Source organism: Podarcis melisellensis (assembly GCF_964234715.1).
Source record: "Podarcis melisellensis genome assembly, chromosome: 4".
Classification (NCBI taxonomy): Eukaryota; Metazoa; Chordata; class Lepidosauria; order Squamata; family Lacertidae; genus Podarcis; species Podarcis melisellensis.
Window position 1 is genome coordinate 78613067 of NC_138531.1, and position 25486 is coordinate 78638552.

A 25486-nucleotide genomic window follows, 5' to 3' on the forward strand; every position below is an offset into this window, starting at 1 on the left:
GAGAAGGGAATCAGGCAGGTGACAGGACACTCAGGTTACCACCACAACTCCTCCCTCAACCCCTCCTTTCTGTAATGTATGCATGATGTTTCTGGGGGTGGGCTTGACCTACAGGATGGGAATTTCAAAAGTTTTTATAAGGTCTTGCATACCATTTTTCTGTGTCTTTCCTCTCACCTGCAAGTGAGGGGAGCACCCTGTTGCAACAGTCAATAAAGGCCAAGCCTACAGGCTGCTGATTTGCTCCAATTTACTCTGGTTGGTGTCTTTACTTTTTGTCCAAGGGAGCCCTCGGATTTTTCCGGTAACAAATTGGACCCATGCCAGTCGGAAAACACACCTGGCGCATGGGGGATTTCGAACACCAGGTTGTACTTTTAAAACCACATTTAGAGAGAGGGTGAAATATTCTAGGCTTTCCCCCATGAGTTACTAAAATACATTCAAGATCTCCAGGGTCCCCACGACGTCAAACAAATCAAAGTATAAATAAACCAAAGGCAAAACACTAAAAGAAAAAAGAAAAACACTACTAAGGCCTAGATAAGCAACATCCTCCACTATAGTCTAGGAGGGTAATTAAGAAAGTTCAACAAATGATTTGATTAAATAAACTTCCAGTGTAGGCCTGAAGAATGGCAGAGCAAACTTTACATCAAAAGCTCGACAGAACACCAATAGTAGAACTTTCAAAAATGGGTTACGAAGGCATGTAATTTACTTGGATTTGCATAAAGCTATTGAGGAGGTCACACACAGGGGAGTATTAATGAAAACAAGTAATTTTACACTGAAATGGAGAGGCCTCTTGTGGATTAAAAACTGAGAAAAGAAACACCAGGGGGGATTAAATGGTCTTTTGCCATGATGAAAAGAAGCGAATATGTGGGTGCTCTGAATATTAGAGTTGGCCAATGAATTCCGCAATAATCTTGAGCATAAAATAGGAATGATTGAGATAGAATGTGCTGATGACACAAAAATAATTTGGGTCAGAGAATACAAGTGAGGACTGAGGAATTCCAGAAGGATCTAATCAAGCAGGGCGGTTGCGCAATAAGATGGCAGAGATAAATTTTAATGAAGGTAAAGGTAAAAGGCAAATGCTTACGAGGAGGAATAGTTTCGGTTTCAGCTGTTCAAAGAGACTGATTACCCAGCACATCTCAGCGGAAGAGCCGGTGCCTGTTGCCTTATAAACTTCAGCAAAGATGGAGGGGGGGGGTCTGGAAAGTATAAAGCAGAGATGCAGAAGCTGCAGCTCTCAAAATGCTGCTGAATTCAGTCTCTCATCAGTCCCAGCCACCATCACCAACAGGCAAGGATGGTGGGAGTTGTAGTTAGGGTTGCCACCCATTCCTTTAAAAAACTGGATTGTCTTGTTTTTGAACAACAGCATCCCCTGACCCATTTGAACTTCAAACAATATGCCTTCTGCCCTGTTTTCAAAGTCATGAAAAAAATAAATTGTTTCCTCCTTTGTGTGCTCACCCTAAATTGCTTGTCTTGCACAGCCTACCTTCCTAGACACATCAGAAGTTGAGCCCGCCCTCCAAATCTGGCTGATTTATGCTCCAGACTAGCCAATAGAACTCGCCAGTCAGCAGGCTCTTCTGGGTTGGGCTGAGCTCTGGCCAATGGCTTGAAGAGGAGAGCAAAACACTTCAAAGCTAAGTTTCACTGTGCCTCTTACTATGTGTTTAACTTGTAGTCCAGCAATACCTGGAGGGTCACAGGTTCCCTGCCCCTAGAGCTATAGGTCAGTAGAAGGGACATCAGTCCCAGGTTCAATCCCTGGAATCTCCAGGTAGGGCTTGGAAAGACTCCTGACAGAAACCCTGGAGAGCAGTTGGCAGTCAGTGCAGACAATATTGAGCTATAAGGTGCAATGTTCAGACTCTATATCAGGCAGTTCCTGTGTCCCTAAGAGGCAAAGCACAACTCAGCTTTGCCCTCTCCTCATTGGGCCCAGCCTCCAAACTGCAGAAGATGCATCGGAACATCAAATAAAATGCATTATATATATCATACTCCCCCCAAAATTGCACGCAGCATATGTGTTAGTCTGACAATACCTAGCTCACATTTGAAATAGCTGGCAATCAACATTTTTTGCTGTAAAGAAAATTTCCACTGGTTAATTAACAAAAATTTGCTATCAGCAACTGTAATATTGATTTGTCCTCAGCTGCAAAATTAGGAGCCCCTATTCAAACAAATTCCCTCATTTGATTCAATGCGTCACAGTGTTTATCAGGTTTCGTTTCCAATATCCCTACTGACATGCAAACGCCTGGAAATCGTGTCGCTGCGTTTCATAAGCAGAGACTAGGCCCATTCAGGGATGCTAGGAATGTCAATAGCTGTTAACTACAAAGAGAACAGAGTCAGTCTCCTGACTCCCTAGTAATTAAACTGCAAGGGAAAGAAAGCAATCAACAGGAATGAAAAACTCTGATGAAATGGGGAGTATGTTATTGTATTCATTTGTTTTATCATTTATTATTTTATTACATCTCTGTGTACTACTATTGTTGACCCTGTAATGAATACATTTTAGAATTAAATGCAACAAAGGCTCTTACCCAGCCAAGGCACCAGCAGGAGGACTGTGATTAGCATCTGATTCACTATCCCTTTGGAAACCTCCACCATTATCTCCAACACTGTTCTGGACTGTTTCCCAACCCTCTGGAGTGAAAGCAGGGGCAGGGGCATAAGGCGCTATAGGGCAGAGGTGGGAAATTTCAGACCTGGGTGCTAAATGCATCTCTCCAGGGCTGTCAGTACTCTGAAATATTTGAACTGTGATAAGGCCTCTATTGTCTGGATGGAGGTGGGGGTTGTTTGTGTGTGTGTACCTCTGACTTTCGCACAACTGGAATATCATCTACTGTGCCAAGGTAAGAGTAACACCCATTCTCTTGCTCCACCCACTTTTACTTCTAGCCCTGCCCACCCCGGCATGTGGCCTCCAGAAAGTTGGTCATGAGAGAATACAGCCCTCAGACTCAAAAGGTTTCTCACCCCTGCAATAGGAGAAAGTGGGAATCAGCAAAAATCACATCTTTCCCTTCAGCCAAGTGCAGCTTTTGCTGGGTCAGTGATGCACATCGTATTGAGTGAATATGTTTCCAAACAATAGATGTGGCTATAATAGTATCTTCCTGCTTAGGTACGGTCCTCTTTGCTGTTAGCCTCTTGGTACACTTAGAAACCCTTACCAACAATCTGGAAAATTAGGCAAGGCCAGAGATACAATAGTGATCGTTAAAGCTTATTTTCTGAAACAGGAATTGAAATGCACAAGTTATCAACCTGCAGACACTCAAAGGTAAGATTCCAGTAAAATACAGAAAGCAACCCCATCACTAACCTTTGCCTAATATGTCTACCCAAAGCAGAGTTATGTTTAACCATTTATTACCCTTCAACATCTCTCATGTCAAAGTAGAGACATCACCTTGCCAACAAAGGTCCGTATAGTAAAAGCTATGGTTTTCCCAGTAGTGATGTATGGAAGTGAGAGCTGGACCATAAAGAAGGCTGATCGCCGAAGAATTGATGCTTTTGAATTATGGTGCTGGAGGAGACTCTAGAGAGTCCCATGGACTGCAAGAAGATCAAACCTATCCATTCTGAAGGAAATCAGCCCTGGGTGCTCACTGGAAGGACAGATCGTGAAGCTGAGGCTCCAATATTTTGGCCACCTCATGAGAAGAGAAGACTCCCTGGAAAACACCCTGATGTTGGGAAAGATGGAGGGCACAAGGAGAAGGGGACGACAGAGGACGAGATGGTTGGACAGTGTTCTTGAAGCTACCAGCATGAGTTTGACTAAACTGCGGGAGGCAGTGGAAGACAGAAGTGCCTGGCGTGCTCTGGTCCATGGGTCATGAAGAGTCGGACACGACTAAACGACTAAACAACAACACCCTTCAACATGAGTTACTAAGGAAACGTCTGTATTTCCCAGTGAGAAAGGAAAATGTGACCATTCCATTGACATATTCTTGAAAACAACTACAGTCATTTCTGTACCCAGCTATTATGCAGCAGCTACAGTATCAAACCCTGATGTCATGAGCCAGTTATATTCCATCAGGCTATAATTTGCATCACTACTTTTTGGCAGAGGGATATTTCTAAATTTGTCTGGCAGGGCAAAAAGCCCCGAATTAAGTTTAAAATACTAACGGATGCGAAAGAAAGGGGGGGTTTTGCCCTGCCGGACTTGAGGTTATATTATGAATCTGCAGCCCTCTGCTGGTTGAAAGATTGGATTTTATTGGAGAACACCGATGTCCTCGACCTGGAAGGATTTGATAATGCTTTTGGGTGGCATGCATATTTGTGGTATGACAAGGTTAAAGTTCATAGATCATTCAAAAACCATATTGTCAGAAGGGCAATTTTTATGGTCTGGTCAAAATATAAAGACTTATTGGAGAGTAAAACTCCGAGGTGGCTCTCACCGATGGAGGCCAAAGCACGGAAAAGACTCAATATGGAGGCCCACTGGCCTAAATATTGGGAAATAATTGAAAAAATTGGAGATAATTGGAGGTTGCAGAGTATGGAAAAGTTAAAAAACAAGGTGCGAGATTGGTTACATTATGCTCAAATTCAGGAAGTTTTTAAAGCGGACAAAAAAGTGGGTTTCCAGGAGGAAAAGTCGAAATTAGAGACAGAGCTGCTTGAGCCAAAATCTAAGTTAATTTCGAGAATGTACAACTTGTTGCTTAAATGGAATACACAGGATGAGATTGTTAAATCCTCCATGATAAAGTGGGCGCAGGATTTGGGGCACAACATTATGTTTGAAGACTGGGAAAGGTTATGGAACACCGGAATGAAATTTACGGCATGTAGTGCCCTGAAGGAAAATATTATGAAAATGACATACCGGTGGTACATGACCCCAGTCAAGCTTGCAAAGATATATCACCTGTCTGACAACAAATGTTGGAAATGTAAAGAGGAGGAAGGGACATTCTTACACCTCTGGTGGACCTGCCCGAAGGTGAAGGCCTTCTGGGAGATGATACATAATGAACTAAAAAAGGTGCTTAGATTTACCTTACCCAAGAAACCGGAGGCCTTCCTCCTGGGCATGGTGGACCAGAGGGTGGCAAAGAAAGATAGAATTTTCTTTATGTACGCTACTACAGCAGCAAGGATCTTGATGGCAAAGCACTGGAAGACACAAAATCTACCCACATTGGAAGAATGGCAGACGCAGCTGATGGACTATATGGAACTGGCTGAAATGACTGGCAGAATCCGAGACTCGGGAGAAGAAGAAACGGAGGAAGTTTGGGAAAAGTTTAAGGATTATTTGAAAAAGCATTATAAGTTGTATGAATGTTAAAAAATGCTCCTTTTTAGGAAATTACAGCTTCAGCATCGGTTAATTTTTTGAATTGGAAAATAAGGAACAACAAGACAGAAGTGGTGTAATGAAATAATTTTATTGTGTTGAAACTAAAACAATGGATTTGGACTGAAATGTTTAGAGACCAGATATCACGATAAAATGGAAGATATAGTATTATGTTTAAAATAAGTTAACAATTTGCTGAGGTTTTAAATTTACAGAGAATGCAGTGTTCGGAAGATGGGGGGAGTCCACTAGATTTATGGAAATAAGTGTTTGGAAGTTGGATTTTGTATACTATAAACTTAATAAAAATTATATTAAAAAAAAAATAATTTGCATCACTACTTTCAGGCAGGAATTTCAGCCTACCAATATTAGGTTTCTGGCCTTCAAGTCCACTTACTACCTTACTGCTGAGTTTTGCCGCTCTGTCTTCCATGGAATGTGGTTTCCATGGAAGACACAGTTTGAAAACATGTTTCAGCAGGAATATCATGTTCCCTGATTTCAGATTTCTTGCTTCCTCTTCCATCTTTGATACTGCAAAATTCAAGGTAAATCTGGGCAAATTTAAGCGAAAAACTTGGGAACAGAAAGTTCCGTCACCTAAAGGCATATGCTTTGAGGGCCTAAAAATATTGACAGGGCAATCTTTTGCATTTTTTAAAAAAAATCATTTGAAATGCTTTTATATACCACTTAATATATCAAAATTATTTTTCTTCCCAGTTTAGTGTTAGTAATAGTATTGTTAAGTTCTGTCCACAACTAGCACTGTCATCATATGGGATCAGTTGTTACATTGTTTTCCTTTTTATATGGTTTTGCTTCTCCTCTCCTCTCCTTTTAAACACTGCTTTTATGTTTTAATGTTCAGTATTTTAAAAAAATGTTCAGTAAATAATAATTGTTACACAGGTGTAAGCCCCATAGGTAAAGGTAACGGGACCCCTGACCATTAGGTCCAGTCGTGACTGACTCTGGGGTTGGAGCGCTCATCTCGCTTTACTGGCTGAGGGTGCTGGCGTACAGCTTCTGGGTCATGTGGCCAGCATGACTAAGCCGCTTCTGGTGAACCAGAGCAGTGCACGGAAATGCCGTTTACCTTCCCGCCAGAGTGGTACCTATTTATCTACTTGCACTTTGACGTGCTTTCGAACTGCTAGGTTGGCAGGAGTAAGCCCCATAGCACACTTTTATTTGGAAGTAAGTCCCATTGAAATTAGTGTGACATCTGAGTGAACACAGATAGGATTATGCTGTCAGCTTCCCTGATCATAAACTGAATGCTGCTTGTGCAACCCTCATCATTACACAGCTATCAGCTAAGGCAGGGGTAGCCATGTGGTCCTTTCCATATGCTGTTGGACTCCAACTCCCATCAGCCCCAGCCAACATGGTCAACAGTCAGGGATGCTGAGAGTTGTAGTCCAACAAAAACATCTGGAAGGCACAATTCTGGAAGGCTACCCGCCAGTTAAGGCAACACTTATTTTATCATATGGTTAGAGCATGATTCTGATAATGCCAAGGTCGCAAGTTTGATCCCTGTACAGAACAGCTGCATATTCCTGCCTTGCAGGGGGTTTAGACTAGATGAGCCTCAGCGTCTCTTCCAGTTCTATGTTTATGTGATACGCTTCTAAGAAGTTTAGAATGTAAAGCTTCATTCACTTGGATTTTTGTGCAATTGTAGGCAGACTTTTAAAATGTAACAGATGGAGTGAGGGGGAGTTTAAAGATTTGCAAAACATCTACTTCATAATGAATATATACATGCCACTTACATTTCTTCAGTTGAATGCTTTCCTTACTGTCCGCAGAAGCATTTTCAAACATTAATGAAAATAAAGGCACAACATAAAACAGTGTGTATATTAGAATCCCAAGTATCTCGTGCAAAAAAATGCAATCCAAAGCTGTAGCCGCTATCATTATTTCAGCCTCTCGCTCCTAGCTCTGAAGCATCCTGCTGCTACATGCACCTCATAGCAATTTATAAGCATTTTCTTCCTAGTTAAGCATGTAACTAGGAAATAATCTTCCTAGCAACCTGGATATAAACATACAGCACAAGAAGAATAAGTTATTAGTAGGCAAGTAAACTTGGTTACCTGCCAGGAAGGAACGTATGAAAAAAAAGGTGTAGGTAGAAAAATAGAATGGTTGCTGAAAGGTTTCTTTTGTGAAATGGGCTGTGTTTTGCCAGGCCAGTGGACTATAGACTGCTTTCCAGAACACGCACCTGGGTACAGCAAATAAATGTGAGTACAGTTGCCATTTATGATCAGGTATTCCGGGTTGCAGTCTAATTCCTACATAGAAATTGTTTCCTTTACAGGAATTTTGCATCACATGAACCAGTCTTATTTGGTTATTCAAACTGTCTCAGAGCTACAATTCCCAGAGTTCCGAGGAAAGAGGGATTCACAGATTTTGCACCCCTGGTTTAAACAGATTGCTGAAAAATAAAAATAAAGATTTTTATAATGAAAAACTCTCATTTCCTCTGTAAGTGGCTCTAGAAGCATTAGGAACATGGAATTTTCATAATTCTGCTCAGAGCTCTGTTTGGCCTAATTGTTGCAGTACAGTTATTACTGAATAAAACTACTGTCCTCCTTCCTTGATTGGACAAACTGTATGGTAGAAACCTGACATGCTCAAAGGTTTCATAGCAAGAAATAAAAACAGGTGGGTGCCCCACAGATTAAATCTAATTCTCCAATTAGATCATGGAAATGTGAACCTAAATGCTGTCAATACGTATTGATTAATCAAATGGATACAAAAAGGGTAGCTGTTCAATGATGGGAAATCCCTGCTCTCTTTGGGGACGGGGGCACAGGTTTCGCATTAATGATCCTGTTTCCAGATGTTGTTTCTGTTCCCACCATCATCTTTGGGAACAGCTTACAAGATGCTTTCAAGAAAGAGCCTCTGGACAAGTGAGGGATAACTTCTTCTCTGTCTCTGAAGGAAGCTCAGCATTTATTGCCTTTTGTTTATAATTGAGGAAGGGCTGAGCATCTTCAGTGGGGCTGGAATCCTAGGAAGCTGCTGCCACTCAGTGTTGACAATACTAGGCTGAATAGGTCTATGATCTGATAAGGCAACTTCATAGCTTTTTACTCACGTAGGATTACTGTGTGTACTTCAGAGTGAAAGTTCTTAAGGTATGGCTTATATGGTACTCTGGAAGCAGCCCAAGACAACTGTCTCCTTCCTCCAAAATGATTGGCCTGCAGTAGTTGACAAATTGTCATTCAGCTGTGATCCAGATTATCAGCGATCATTCATTCACATCGTAACGGGGAATCTCTAGTTGAAGTTCTTTGAAATTTCTACTATCATTTCGTTATCTCACATATTTTACGGAATACTTAAGAAGAGATATCAAACTGTGCTATTTCTAAGTTGCAGATTTCTATTGCTAGAGAAGTGCAAAAACAGAGAGAGCCAGCAGTTACCCGGAGAGAAGCAAGACTGCTTAGTTTCTTTGCCAGATTGCTGTGGAGACTTGACGGTGCATGTAGCAAACAACCCAAGACAGCAGGTGTTACCTTTCTGACCAAATTATTCATCGTAATGCATTTAAAGTATGTTTAGACATGCTATACGTTTAAAAAAATTAGCAGCAGACTGCTTTCTTGCTACTGATTCTATTGTCACAAACCTTTGCAATGAAAACATTTGAGGAAAATCCCAATCTAACCAAATACCTTGCCTCGACACGAGAGAATTTATTAGCAGCTTAATATAAGTATTAAAAAGAAAATGAAACATGCTCACATCAAAAGGCAGGCACAGAGCTCGTGAGCCTTTCTAAGGCAATAAGCTTTCCTTAACCTCCAATTCTCCTGTTGTGGGAACTGCAAGTCGCTCAATATAATAAGAATATAACTGGGTCAATAAAATGGGGTCATCATTCACTAGTAAGCCTCACAAAGTAAGTTGTGGAAGAGATTACTGCCACGTTGAGATGGGATTCAATTTAGTTTAAGATTATGATCATAATTCAACCGTATCTTATTTGTTTTCTTTTGTGCTATTTGAGAAACTTGAGATTTAAAAAATGGAATTCAGATCATAGGATAATATCAATGATGCGTTTCTGCCATGATGCTTTAATAATATCCCTGCAACCTTCAGTGTGAAAGTCTCTTAAAGCCCTTTAGACACAACCAAATAATAATAGTGTAATTAAAGTTACAAATAGGTAGCCGTGTTGGTCTGCCATAGTCAGAACAAAATAAAAAAAATCCTTCCAGTAGCACCTTAAAGACCAACTAAGTTAGTTCTTGGTATGAGCTTTCGTGTGCATGACTAACTTAGTTGGTCTTTAAGGTGCTACTGGAAGGAATTTTTTTATTTTGTTCAGTGTAATTAAAGAACACTTCCAGTGTTGTGTGACCAGTGGAGACACTTATAGCAGCCCTCCTGAGCCTGGCGCCCACCAGATATTTGTTGGACTACAACTCCCATCATCTCTCACCACTGGCAACGCTGCCTGGGTCTGATGGGAATCCAATAACATCTGGAGGGCACCAGATTGGATAACCCTGCTTTTCTTTAACCCTGGGCCCAGCTATCGTGAGTCCAACAATACTGTCAGGGTCAGGATCAGGATCAGATTGGCAGGACCAGATGGAGGAGGAGGATCAAATGGCAGGGGCTGAACTGTGAAAATGTGGTTTGAAGGAGACTGAGCTCTCCCTTTTCCACCTTGACATCAGTCACTTTGGGAGGGGAAGGAGGGATGCTGGCCCTCCCCATGCTCCTGCAGACCAGAGATCTCAGTGGAGGCTGGAAGAGCTTTGCTCAGCTGACGGAAAAGTGGGGCAGTGCCCCTCCCCCTCCCAGAGGGTGGCAATGCAAGCTCTGGCTGCCCACAGGGCCTACAGGCTCTCTCCTCCTCATTCTCCTCACCTGTCTCATCCTAAATGCAACAGTGCAGTTGCATTTTCATAATTCCCACTATTTATACACCTTGGTAAAATTGACAGTTCCCTGGGGAGACCTATGCGGATGCACTGAAATTCAGAATTCTGTTTGTTAACAATATTCTGGCTGAAGTCACAACATACCAACTCGGGTGGAAATTTTGAAATAAAGGGGGGGAAATAGAGCATATTTGCCAAAGCATATTTCCGAGCCATTTCAAAGCTCTCCTACCCAATCCCTTGCATACTAACTAGAATTTTTAGCATCATGTTTAGTTTATGGATGAATTCTTCTCAGCTTTATACAGAAGAACTGGTTCAGTAATTACAAGCTTCCGTAAGAAACAGGGGAAAGAATGCTCCTCCCCGAGAGTTCTCTTTTTAATTCATAAAATAAACACATATGCATTGATGGTTCCACACACATGTACCTTATCATGTCACCTGGAAATAGTTGCATTGACGGCTCGCCCTCCCAAAACAACATACCTGGGTGCAATGAATGGCTTAAAGGAAGGATGGAATCAAAAAACAATTGAGGAACTTGACCCAAACGGAGGAGATGCTCATCAACAAAAGTAAGAAGAGTTCCTGCTGGGACTGACTGAAGTCCCATCTGGACCCATTTACAAAACAATCACCTCTTATAAAACACTATTAGCAGAACAACTAAAAAAATAAGCTAAGCAGCAGACCCACCCAGAACAAAAGATCCAGAAACCATATTCTTATGTTCTTAAATGTATGGTGCAAATGTGGCCATAGAGGTAGACTGGGGCCCCTGTATGCTTGCCTAGCACATGCCTTCACATCCCTTCCCAGCTCCTTGTAGAGTGTGCAAGTTGCCTCTTTGGCAAGCTTAGCACATTCCAACCTTCCTCCAGCTCATGGACAATGTTGGGTAGGAGACAGGATGAGCTTTGCTACATCAGAGACTAGGCTAAAGGCATGAGCCCTCTGCAGCCCCTTTCAGCAGGCCTTGCCCCTGTACACATTTAATGTGCGAAGGGGGCTGTAGCTTCAGAATGATCAATTAGAGCTATATTGAGATTATGAACCTGGGGGTGTGTCTGCTGCAAGATGCCCTAGCTAGCCTGAATGCCAGCCACCAGACACGTGCAGAATCTTATTTTGCATGCTCTGCCGGAGAACAACTTATTTTCAGGAAGTAATGCTTAACTCATAATACATCTAAGCATCACAAGACGGGCCAATTCATATTCTGAATTAGGTAATTACAAACTTTGGCAACATCTCTACTGACAAGTGTATTTAGTTCCAGCAACTGAAGCTGAATGCAGAGCTCTGTAAATGGCCCCCAACTAGGGGAAGAAAATGGAAGGCTCTAATGTGCTCTCTGGTGCACGGTAATTAAGGAAGAAATATTTTTTGCGGATTGTGCAGTTCACGCTGGGAAGCTTCTCCTTTAACCTTCTATCTTTTGAATGTTTTTAACTTGCATATTTCATAGAATTAAATGGCAAAACCTTTCTGCTGAATTCAACTGTAATCTGACAAGCAGACTATATGCCTTGTTAACACAGATGATCTCTGCCCATACATCCTTAATTAAGACTAGAAAGCTGGCATTCGCTGTTGCTTAAAAGAAAACGTAGATCAAAGATATCCAAATGTGAAATGAATATTTCAAAACCTTGCATCCACTAACCAAAAGTCTAGGGAAGCCAAGTGTCAAAACCCCAGAAGTTAAGCTTGAAGGCAAAAGTTCAAACAGCCAATGTTAACTAGGCATTTGCTGGGCCTTGTTTTTTTCTTTTCTAAAAGATGAAAGAAAGTCAAAATGCATTTATTTATAAAAAGTTTTTAAATGCTACCCCTAGCAGTCCCTGATATCCAATACAATGCAAAAATGTACCTTTGGGAACACCTTGCCTTGTATACCCCTGCCTGGTAACTTTAATTGTTGGGAAAGAAACTCTTAGTAGTGTCCTGTGCCCAAGAATTTTGTCTTATGTCTACTAAGACCAGGGTCTTTAGTGTGTTGGCACCTGCCCCTTGGAATGCACTCTAATGAACATCAAGCAGGCACTACAGCACTGGCATTTAGGTGACTGCTTAAAACTCATCTGTTCACCCATTATTTTTCTTAATGGTAGTGGTACAGATTTTTTCACACATCACAAAAATAAAGTTAAGTAATATATTTGAAACTAAGCACTACATTAATAAGAACCATAAATACTGAGTGTCTGTCCTACCACAGGTCATGGTGAAACTGGTGGCTAACTTTCTCAGCACGACCTAACCATATAGCTATAGATAGATATAGATTTTGAATTATGGTGCTGGAGGAGACTCTTGAGAGTCCCATGGACTGCAAGTAGATCAAACCTATCCATTCTTAAGGAAATCAGCCCTGAGTGCTCACTGGAAGGACAGATCGTGTAGCTGTGACTCCAATAGTTTGGCCACCTCATGAGAAGAGAAGACTCCCTGGAAAAGACCCTGATGTTGGGAAAGATGGAGGGCACAAGGAGATGGGGACGTCAGAGGATGAGATGGTTGGACAGTGTTCTCAAAGCTCCCAGCATGAGTTTGACCAAACTGCGGGAGGCAGTGGAAGACAGGAGTGCCTGGCGTGCTCTGGTCCATGGGGTCACGAAGAGTCGGACATGACTAAATGACTAAACAACAACAACATAGATTAGATATAGATATAGATAGATATAGATGATATAGATATAGATACAGATATAGATATAGACGGATAAATATTTTTCATGCCTGGTGTCAGATGTCTGCCCTGTCATGGGGAAGTGGAGAGCAGTGCTTACTGTGAGACTTTAAATGTCACCTAAGAATGTGCTGGTTGGGCCAGAAGACTGCTGGACTGCTAGACCCAGGAGTCCCTGGGTCACTTTTTCTTTAATTGCATTCAAAAGATAGACCTGAAAGCTAATGGGAACTATTTATTTATTTCATAAAATTTATACACTGCTTGATTGTAAAAACAAAAACAAGTAACGAACCCTCAAAGTGCTTTACAAAAGATAAAACATTAATATCAAGATGAATTTGCAACCATGCTTTAAATTAAATTACTAAACCAGATTAAAATTACCTCAACTTTCTAAGCATCTCGGTAGGCTTGCCCAAACAAGTATGTTTTTAGCAGCTGCCGAAAAGAGTACAGTGAAGGGGCCTGCTTGATCTCAATAGGCAGGGAGTTGCAAAGTGTAAGTGCTGCCACACTAAATGATCAAGGTGTGACAAATGTGGAATGGGTATTATGTGGCACCTGTAGTAGTGCCAATTCCGCCAATCAAATAGGTGAAGTTGGCCTATGTGAGGTAAGGTGATCTTGTAAACTGGTCCCAAGTTGTTAAGGGCTTTATATACTAACTGTAACACCTTGAAATTGGCTCGGTAACTAAGAACTGCCTTGGGAACAGTCTTATAAGGTCCACTTGTAATTCTACCGTGTTTAATATTTATATGAAGCCTCTGGGAGACAGATGCCATCAGATAATGGTGACACTCAGCTCTACATTTTGTTATCAAGTGAATTTAACAATAGTTTATTTAGTGCTCAAAGGCTTTTCTCAGTCTTGATTTCATACACTCTATCTCAAGTCAAGCTTTGTGAGGTAGGTCATTAGTAATCCAATTTCAAGCTGCAAAATATATTAACTTAAAGACAAACTGTGTGTTGTGCTGGGAGACCCGTTATTGATCTCATGACCATTTTTAAAAACTAAATAAAGCTGAGGGGCTGTTAATTTGATTAGGGGACTGGAGGAGGGTGCTTAATCCTTTCTCCATGACAGATGCATGTATTTCTCCCTCCACAAAGTAATAGTCAGCATGAGGGTGAGAGATCTAGACTGGGAGAAAGGGGTGGGTATCTCTGCTCTCCATGTTGGCTTCCCAGTCAAATTTAGCTCCCCTCCCAACATCTATCATCACAAGGGGAGCCCCAGCCATTGAAGCTCCTCAGCCCCACCAACAAAGTGTCATGGTGGCAAGCAAGTTAGGCTGCTGTGTAAGAAGGGGCTGTTTATTTGCTTATTTGCTTTAGGAGTGGGAAAGAGAATCCTGGACCCCCGGCAGGGCATTTTGAGAGGTGGGTGGGGCCTCATACCCATCAATCACTTGACACCAGATGACTCAGCCTTAAAGGATTCCTTGGATCGCTAGCTTGGATTGAAGTCTGTGATGCTAAGGAGGGCTACAATTGGCCAGTGGTTATTTACCAGTCATAGGTCATAAGTGTCATAGGATAAGTTGGTGAATGGGAGGCGGATTGGATTGCTGAGGTTTACAATTTTCCAGTTAAAGAGTTATGAAGCTCAGGGACATCTTTCAGTCCAAAAATTGTATGCACGTCAATGGCAACAATCACGAAAGCTGAGCATATCTCAGATGCTATTCTATACAAGTATTCCCCCCACGACCAGGTATATGTGTAGTGTCAGACATAAATAAATAATTCAATTAGAGCTGGAGGGTCCTCGTGGCAAGACCCTCCCTGGAGCCTGAAGAGGATATCAGGGAGTGCGGAGGAAGCCCTGAAGAGACCAGAGGCGCAGCTGGTGCCCAGGGTAGCTTTCCTGCGCATCCTCCAGCAGCCCTCAGAGCTTCAATTCCAATTGTGGGTATTTTTGGGATACAGTATTTTTGGTAAGGATTGAAGAGAGAATGGCAGAGAGGGCGTTTAAAAGGTGCTACCCACTTTACAAATTCACTTATGTGCACAGGGGCCAAGAACGTAACTCCACGTAAGGGGGAGCCACCTGTATACTAAAAGCTAACACTTCTCAGAGTGTGGACCACAATGGAACCATCCTGGCACAACAAGGGAAGGTATCAGCAGGCTTGGGGAGCCTCAAAGTTCGAAGAAGTCCAGAAAGTCATAAACAGCTCAATAAAGACTAAACACACTGAATGGGCATGAAATCCTTAGTGATGGGGCTTGGAGGTGGGGAGAGAACCACCATGTTGGTGAAATGGAATATCCTACTAAAGGGTATAGCTAGCTGTGATTTTCCCTCCCAAGTGAGATTAGACAGGGACCCTCCTTGCTAAATTTCTGGTGAATGAACAAGACTTGTTCCAATGGGAATTTTTAAGGTAGCGTTTGGTTTTATGATAAATTCTTTTCGTTTGATTGTCCCATTTTATGTGGATTGTTGTTAAGTACACTGCCTAGAAATGAAACAAATTAAGGGGTATATATTTAATGCTTTGAATAAGTAAACAAACAAACAAACAAATGGCAATAAACAAACAATGTATGGCACATGATGAAACATTTTGTTGCAAGGTTTTGCACAAAAACAAGCCCTTAAAAAACATATCAAGGAGATATGTTTATAGTAGGTGGTTTTCCACCCCCCAGAAAGAAACCCTACCAAGGAGATAAATCAATAGTAGGTGTTTCCCCACCCCAGCCCCCTTTGTTGGGTATTTATAGGCCTGAACAGTGAGTTTGAGAAATCTACCATGCAAAATTTAAGGTTGCCAAGCAACAGAACTGTGCCACCACCTGTAGCAAATTGAATGTTTTATTTTCCCTCACAGTATGCAGAGTTGACTCATGTTTTTAAAAAAGAGATGAAACTGAATGTTGTAAACAAGAAACCAGTTAGCAAGCAGGCATGTGTTTCTGCAAACTACCGGAAATCATCACAATGACCTAACTTAAAATTTCTGGTTTTCTGATACTCTTCCATATTTCGGAATACTTCAACAATGCACTAATTACCGTATTTTTTGCTCCATAAGACGCACCAGACCACAAGACGCACCTAGTTTTTGGAGGAGGAAAACCAAGAAAAAAAAATTCTGAATCTCAGAAGCCAGAACAGCAAGAGGGTTCACTGTGCAGTGAAAGCAGCAATCCCTCTTGCTGTTCTGGCTTCTGGGATAGCTGCGCAGTCTGCATTCGCTCCATAAGACACACACACATTCCCCCTTACTTTTTAGGAGGGAAAAAGTAAGTCTTATAGAGCAAAAAATACAGTAATTTTAATATACTTTACTCCAAGGTGTGTGTGTGTGTTTAGTGTGCAGTTAGCAGAACATGTGAAGTCTGAAAAATGTTGTGCAGTTGTTAGTTAATAGTGTGCGGTTTGAAAAGGGGGCGGGTTAGACAATTATTAAGCACTTGTATGGCAGGTAATTTCAGGGACAGCATGGACACAAATTATGTCAAGGCAGAATGCCCTCAGTTTTTGTACTTAAAAGAAATAGTCCAAATTAACCACAAAAAACACCCTCTTTTGGGGGCTGGAACCTCCCCTTCTTCTCTTGCATCTTCAGGTAACAATTGGTTGCATCCTTGCACATATCCTCCTTTTGTGCCTGCTATTCACTGAGCTAAGGCAGATTCAGGAACAAATTATCACTGAACAGTCGCTAAGAACTACTTCTCAGGAAGGACTGACATTGATGCAGGAGGGAAGCAAGAAGCAAAGCACGCTTTGGGTTCTCTGCACTTTTTGTGTGGGTGGGAAAATCTGACAGGGAAAATCTGCTTTGAAAACTCCCTGCTTTAATGATCACAGAGACACTGTGAAATTTTACTCAGAGTAAACCCATTTAAGTTAATGAACAGGACCACGTTAGGTCCATTAATGGGTCTATTCTGCACTATACATTTAAAGTAGTCTCATACTCCAATACAGTAATGACTCCCTCCCTTTAAAAAATCTTGGGAACTGTAGTTTCAGGGTGCTGAGAGTTGTTAACAGACCCCATTGGTATCACAGACTTAGAATTCTCAGAGTGGTTTAACAATCAATCCCTTTTCCCAGGGAACTCTGGGAGCTGTAACTCTGTGAGAGGGAATAGTGATATCCTCAAAACTCTCAGCACCCTTAACAAACTACAGCTCCCAGGATTCTTTCAGGCTAGCCATTGGCTGCTTAAAGTGGTACACGACTGCTTTAAATGTAAAGTGCATCTACAGCCTGAGTTGAACACCACCCTCTTTCTCAATCAACCTCCCCCAACCAGGTCCCTCTAGATCACACAAGGCCCACGGGCCGAATCCAGCCCGCCAGACCTCGTCATGTGGCCCGTGTAGCCAGCAATTCCTGGTGTCCATAAGGGCCGCCCCACTTCCCCCACAAGCCCTTTTATCAATGACAAAGGCAGGAACACTCCTTCCGCGCCTGTCCGGCTCTGCAAAAGGCAACCCTTTCACACGCTTGATTTGTAACCCAACCCAGCCGTGCGGTGCCCTTTCGGGTTTCTCCCTCTCCTCCTCGCCAAGTCCCGAATCGAGCCCGCCCTCCACTGTCAAGGCCTGTCTGGCTCGCAGTACCCATTGCGGTGCTTGCTTCTGGGAAATGCGGACTGCTTCCCGGCTCTCTGCCCTCGCTTTGCCCGCTTGGACGGAGCAAAGCACACGACACCGGCTATGCCATCGCGGGGTCCGCACACATAAGAGCCGCCGCTGCGCACGAGGCTAGGGATCCTTCTCTCTCTCTCTCCCTCTCTCGGTTCACCTTTGGCCCTGATCGGAGAGGCCTGATCTCGGCCCATCGCTCGCTCTTCCCTCTTGCACGGGTGACTCGCCCGCCTCCTCCTCCTCCTCCTCTCCTCCCAGAAAGGTAGGCTGGATGCGGGAGGGTCGCTGCACCTTTAAAGTCCTGCACATTTTCTGCAGTGTGTACAAACACCGAGGTCTAGCCGCAAAGTTAGCAAGCCTTGGCCCTTGTTAAGGTGGGCTGGAGGAGGGTTGGCTCGGAAAGCCGCGCGAGTCGCTCTGTGCGCGCCCCCCTCGAAGCAACCCACGAGCGACAGGTGCTGGCTGAGCAAGGTCGCTGCTGCAAAAAAATAAATAAAGAGAGCACAAAAGCAAAACCCGCGCGCCAGGGGAAGCTAGGCCGGAGGAAGCCGAGCAGCGGCGGCGGACACATAGTCCTACAGGTACAACCGGCCCTTTGAGGGTGACCAAACTGCTGATGCGGCCCCCAATGAATTTGAGTTTGACACCCCTGCTCTAGATGTATTAGACCACAATCCACACTTTGGCATACAGTCCCCTTGAAATCAGGAGGGTAGAAACAATTTGTTCTTTTCAGCTTCCTTAGACAAGTTATTTAATCAGGCATTTTCTGGGTAATAAAGTTAGATACTGCTCCAGTTGGTTTTACAGGCAGATTTAATGCATTCTTATTGTTTTAACCTTGTATTCTGTATTTCCGAATGGTGGGCAGTTATTATTATTAAAATAAAAGACCAAACTCCCATCAGTCCCAGCCAGCATGGCTAATAGACAGGGATTATGGAAGGAGTGGTCCAAAACATACAGAGGGCACCTGGTCAATAACAGCTGCTCTTAATATAGCTATCTGAGAGTTTCAGGTGTATTTGAGGGGAAAGGCCATAGCTTAGTGGTAGAGCATTTGCTTTGTATGCAAAAGGTTCCACGTTCAATCCCTGGCATCTCCAGATAAGGCTGGGGGAGACCATTGTCTGAATTGCTGGAGAGCCACTGCCAGTCAGTGCAGTCAATATTAAGCTAGATGGCCCAATGGTGTGACTTTGTATAAGGCAGCATCCCAACTTCCTTTGCCACTGAGGGTCATGCCCCAGGCTATGATTTTTCAAGTGCTCTTACAAGACCTTTATGTTTTAACAAGGCAGCACATGACCTACATAAATCATGACTCAAAATCTGAATGCGAGCAGTCATGCTCTCCCCGCTTCCAGAATTTAGCTTCTGGAGATTTTTCCACCAACAAGAAATGCTCCATTTCTACAATCTGCCCCTAAGCCTACTTGTTTACGGCTGAATGAAAACAATAAGGATGCAATCAAGCTCTTTTGAAATCAAGGCAGGCTTTGCAGATGACTTCAAAGGGAATGAATTGCACCCCTTTTCAATCATCTGTATGGAACAGATGGGTGAGAATGGAAATATATCCACTGGAATTTTGCAAACTGATCCTGTGCATGTTTCAAGTATGAGAATGTGAACCTTTCTATGAGTTTCACCAGAAACCGAAAACATAAATTACAGTTAAACACAAGATTATTAACAATATAATTGTCCGGATAATTTATTTTTATTACTGAATAAATTGCTGTCTGCAAATAACCCACCTGGTTCTTGAATTCAAAATGCACCTGTTCAAATGCATACTTCTGCTATGGGCATCAGCTTTGGCATTTACTTTTGCAGAATGGCACTGCAGCAGTTTCTGATGCTTCCCCTTTGTATATGGTTGTTGTTGAATTAAATTTCTATACCGCCCTATACCCATAGATCTCAGGGTGGTTCACAACGTAAGATTACAATATAAAAACACAAAATACATAATAAAAATAAGAATAAAATGTAAGAGATCAGCTGAGTCCCAGAAGAGGGTCTCAAGATGTCTATGCACCTCTTCAAACACTCTGGGCACTGCTATTTGCCTTCCAACAAAGAAGCAGCTTCTAAATGTAATTTCACTTTCTATTGCCAGCTTAGCCATTGACACAATCAGTGTGTTCTCCAGGGTGAAGGTCTATCCAGGAGACCTGTCCGCCAGGCATCTCAGAGGGCACAACCCTAGTCTGGCTATGGCCCCCATGTGCCCTAGAGTACCTTCTTCCACTCCAGTGTGGAAGCTAATACCTTTGTTGTCTGCAATGTCAGGGTATAGAGACCCTGCGATGCTACATTACTGCTTTTATAGATGCCACCTTTCAGTCAAAATGAAGACCCCAAATTGTCTCACAAAGAATATGAACACAACTGATAATACAAACAATGCAGCTGATATTTAAAAAACAAAAACCTTACAATTTCAGAAGTATTAAAAACCAAAACCTTTGTTTTCCTGCTGAAAAGGCTAACACTCAAGAGTGGAGGCTAATATTTGGTCCTCGAGATGTAGCTGGACATCATCCCAGACTATCTAGCCTGCTGGTTGGGGTTGATGGGAGTTGGGAGTCCAGAATTTGGCTTCTATTTAACCTGACAGGCTTCTCTGGAAGAGGGGCTATAGCCCCTCTCTGTGCCACTGCTGGCTTCATGCCTAGCTGCTGCTCTGCCGGCAGTTGTGTATGGAGTTGCTGCTAGGACCGTGAACCAGATTTGGCCAGGGCCCGAATCCCAAGCGAAATCAGGCCTATTCAGAGGGCCTTGTTTGAGCTGGATTGAGACAGCTCCAGATTGCTACAGGGTGTGTGTTGGGATGTGAAGCAGGAAGAAGAAGAGGGCATGAGTGAGAAGGAGGAGAAACCATGAAAAGGAAAGAGCCCTACCATGTGGCTGCATCTTCATGGGAGAAGGCTGGAGCTTCCTTGCCCGGAAGGCCTGTCCTCCTTGCCAGGCCTCTCCTCTCCTTCCTATTCACCAAAGAAGCACCACACACAATGAGATCTTAGTGGGAGGATCTGATCTTGTGCAGTGCTGCTCCTCTTCTTCATATGTGACTTCCATGAGAACGGCGCCTTCACAAGTCGCTTTCTTTTCATGCAGGGAAGTCATTCATGAAGGAGGACCACAACACATGGATGTTGGGAGTTGTAGTACGCTCCGTAAGTTCCCCCACAAGTTCAGCACCCCATAGAGATGGGTGCTGCGATCAAACTTAACCAGCTGAGCAGAAGGAAAAGTATAAATGAAACCATTTACACAGCTACAATTCGTCAAATATATTACTGTTTTTAATTGTCAATTATTTGTGTCCTAGGCCACAATACTACGCAGATTCTGTTGGAAGTAGACTTAACTGAAATCTATAAGATTTATTTCAGAGCAAATGTACTTAGGCTGCCCAAGGTAGTGATGGGAATGTTTAATATAGAAACAGCCTTGTGTGCTTGTGTTCTGTTCTTCAAATTTGACTTTATGTTATTATTGTCTTAACCTTTCATAGTACACAGCTATATTACAAATACAATTTCCAATTCAATAAGTGCATGCCTCTTGAGGCCTGACCTTTAAAATTATTTCAGGCAACATGTAGATTGTTGTTTGAGGTCAATATGAAAGCCAAGAGATGTAAAAGTTTTCATGGGCCAGTTTTTCCTTCTAATTCTGATTAGGCAGCTCTTCCAAATTCTAGGTGTGTGTGAGAGTGAGTGAGTGGGGGAGCTGAAAAGGAACCATAAATTCCCTCCCTGAAAACCACTGTCAACCTCCCCACTCTCCAAAAAATACAAAAGAGAGGAAATGGTTTAACCCCCTATTTCACTGCTGCCACTCCCCTTACTTGGACAGAACCTTTGGACTGAAAAAGGCTCTAAATAAAATCCTAGCTTTCAATAAATAAATAGTACAGAAACTGATATTGCACACATGCCCGTGTTCCATGCGCACAAATTAACATGAGATGACGCTTGCTCTTGTGACAAGAACTGTTGTGCCCAGGACCTGCTTGCAGGTTCCCCACAGACATATGGCTGGCCCATAGGAGCCAATTCCTAAGGACCAAGGTCCCTTCAGCCTCCCAATAAAATATTTGAGGGGGCCAAGCCTCCAAGTTAGTAGGCATTGCCAATGAAATGGTATGTGTTCGCCGTGTCATGCGCTCGATTACACGGTTGGGGCTTAACTGCCCCCACCAATATTTTATTCAAGGTGTCATCTCTGCCCGCCTCCAGAATGCTGGGCTAAGATGGGCCACTGGCTTGATTCAGCTGTCCTGTCTGAGCACTTGCCACAAGAGATGCAGAACCTGAGCACAACAGCACAGCCAGCCACCCTGCCTCTGTCTTTGAACACCAGGTGTTAGAGATAAGCCACAAAGGAAACCCTGGAAACAAGATAATGTGGCCATATGTCCTGCTTTACAGTGGACGGTCCTATATTTGGAAGCCCTTGAAGTTGCCCATCAACAACTTTAGCTGTTACATTTTAAATTGGCATAGATACACATAAGTTTGCACATGCAAATTATTTGCAAATCTGTGTCTCTGGGCCACTCTAGCCCAAGGCCACAAACTGAATACAGGGCACTCCCAATTTACGCAGATGTTTCGTTCCAAGGCATCATATGTTTAAGTGAAATTGCGTATATTTGAAACAGCCTACAGATACCCTGTTCCACCCCCGTCGCACCTCATTCCACCCCTTTTTGTGATGTTTTTGGGTCACTTCAGGTTTTGGCGCAATGCACACATGCGCGGTCACACACATATCAGACATACCTAAAATAGTCACTGCTTGTGCAAAGGTAGGGGTGATATTTTGCATCGGCAGTGCTTAGTTTTAGTTATTCTACACTGCGTGTCATTCCATTGGGTGATTTGAATCCATACATGTCCTGAGGTGTGAGGAACCAGGGAAATAAATGTGGGACAGGAACTTGAGGTGCTACACAAAAACACAAACAAGCCTGCGTATTGTAAAATATTTAAATCAAATCTGTATTCAAGCCCGAAGCTACCAATTTGCAATGGAATTTATTTCTCTCCTCTCTTGTCACACTATGAAGAGATTTTGTAGTCGTGAGTAAAAATAAACTAGTTTGTTTCTCTGCCATGAATCACATGGAAGTGTTGGGGAGTGAGATGTAAAAGAAAGCACAGATGGTCTGTCAGGGTCAGTGACTAGGGATGAATGGGCCGGTTGGGGATATGGGCTCATCTCTAGCACACCTGTTGTAAAAGCCACAGTGAAGAAACATTGTGAAAGGGAAGCCCAATTGTGGATACCATGTCTAACACCCTGTAAATCATAGGTGATGTTTGCTCTTGCTCCAGGCTCAATGACACATCTAGCAGCTCTTTGGGAGGAACAGAGTTTTGCCAAGCCGTTATATTGCATTCAGAACACTAGAACTCACCAGCCACCCAGATATTTCATGGTTAAAATCTAGAACTGTGTGACAAAGGGCTCATTTTCATACTGCAAGCGGTTTGGTGCATCTATCCTATGGCTCCATCCTATGCAGCACAGAGGTTAGGGTAGCCACTTATGCATTTGTCAAAAGAAAGGAAAAGCATCAGCAAATAAGAGGCATCAGCAAATTTCCATAAGAATTTCACATGCTAATTTATATGTATAGTAAAAAAAAAAAAAAAGGTAAAGGTAAAGGACCCTGGACGGTTAAGTCCAATCAAAGGTGACTATGGGGTGGTGGCGCTCATCTTGCTTCAGCCCGAGAGGGCCAGCGTTTGTCTGCAGACAGCTTTCTGGGTCATGTGGCCAGCAGGACTAAACCGCTTCTGGCGCGCGGAGGACCGTGGTGGAGTGAGCTCCCGTTGCTTTGTCCCAGCTCCTGCCAACCTAGCAGTTTGAAAGCACACCAATGCGAGTAGATAAATAGGTACTGCTGCAGCGGCGGCTGTTTACCTTCCCGCCGCAGCAGTACCTATTTATCTACTTGCATTGGTGTGCTTTCAAACTGCTAGGTTGGCAGGAGCTGGGACAAAGCAACGGGAGCTCACTCCACCACGCGGATTCGAACAACCAACCTTCCAATCAGGAAGCCCAAGAGGCTCAGTGGTTTAGACCACAGCGCCAGCCGCTCCCTACATATGAATAGTATAAATGCATGTTTATAAAGAATTACTATCAATACAGTACTTTTCATCATAGTGGGAAACACTTAGGAAGTGTAGAAAATGTAGAAAGTTGCTTATACCAAGTCAGGCCATTAGTCCACTTAGCTCAGTATTGTCTACACTGACTGGCAGCAGCTCTCTGTGATTTCAGATGGGACATTCCAGTCCTACCTGGAGATCCTTCAGTGAGCTCCATTCTAAGGGCCCTCTCAACCAGACCTTATTTGCTAGTAATGGAAGACCACATTTACAAAAGTTGTCTGATGCAGTTATCTTCCATGCTCATGGAAGAACTAAATTTGACTACAAGGACAAATCATTTAGAGCAGGGATGGGGAATGTATGTCCCTCCAGATGTTGTGGACTCTGACTGCCATCCATTGGCCATGTTGGCTGGGGCTGATGGGGAGCTGGTTTCTAACCACATTTGGAAGGGCACAGGTCCCTCATCCCTGATTTAAAAGAACTCAAAAACAGTGTTAGAAACAGATATAAAAGCTAGCAGCTAAATGGCACCTTAAACCTAGGTTATGGGCACAACAATGGAATGTCTAGGCCCACTTTTATAATAACAAGAATACAAAGCTGAAAATGAATGAACTGCCGCTAAAATATTATGTTCACTTTTCACATGGTCTAGTCCTTCCCCTGCCCACCCCCCTAATATTCTTAAGAGGGTCTCTCCTCCAGTCTTCATAGAGTAGCTGGAAGTGGGGAAGCAGAAAAAGGTCCTCATTTCCTTCCACTCTGCAGTTTTAATCTGAAATCTTAGATGCAGTACTGCATCCAGAGCTCAGAAACTGCTCGTGCTAATGAAATTCCCTGTCACAATGGGGGTTTTTCAAAACAACTACCTTCCATTAATATTGGTTTCACATACAATATGAGAATTTGGAAGTCTACTTTTCAAGTCTACTCTGCAAGTAAAAAAAGATTTTACAAAGAGCACAATTGTGGAAAAGTTAAAATTCCTTAGACACTTGGCCTTTATATATAATGCACTCAGTCAACATTGGAACTATCAAGAGAGGAAGAATAATTTACCCTCAAGGCACTTCCAAGTTTCTAAAAATAATATTCAGGCTCACAGTTGTCCTTTCATTGAGGTAAGCACCTTCAATCAAACTATAAAACAGCACTGTCCATCTTTGCACGAATACTGGGTCTGTACTGTTGACTCAATACAAGACTTTCAGTGAGAGATAAGCTGCTTACAGGAAAATACTCCTTGCAAAAGAGCAACAGAAAATAAGAATCTCATTACTTATTACAGAAAAGTGAAAAAGCAAGGAAGTAATTACATTTGCCGAGTAAAGAAGGCTTTGTCCTTGCTGCGAAGAAAACAGAGTTGCTGCATATCCACTTTTCTTCAGCAGGGTGCAGTGTACCAATTAATGCTTGCGGTGATTGTTATTAAATCTTCACTGGAGGGCAAAGCCCGCAAGCTCATCTTAGGCTGGTCACTCAGCAGTAAGGAGGACACATGTCGGGCACATTTTTAATGCAAACTGTAAGTAGTCCAAGAGTTTCATATGAGAAATGATTCTTCAACCGTTTATGAAAGGAGGACAGCTCACGCCACCAAGGTCTTAAACTAATTCCTTTCTGGATCTACTGCAAAAACTGTACTCCATACTGCGATGATACAGATTTGGGGCTGCTTTAGGCCATCTTTCTCAGTTTGCTCCTG

General features: G+C 42.8%; 1 protein-coding gene across 2 annotated transcripts in view; it reads right to left on the minus strand.

Moving 5' to 3' along the window:
• Positions 1–25486, minus strand: part of MTUS2 (microtubule associated scaffold protein 2) — a 292374-nt gene that overhangs the window by 139077 nt on the left and 127811 nt on the right. The window lies entirely within an intron of this gene.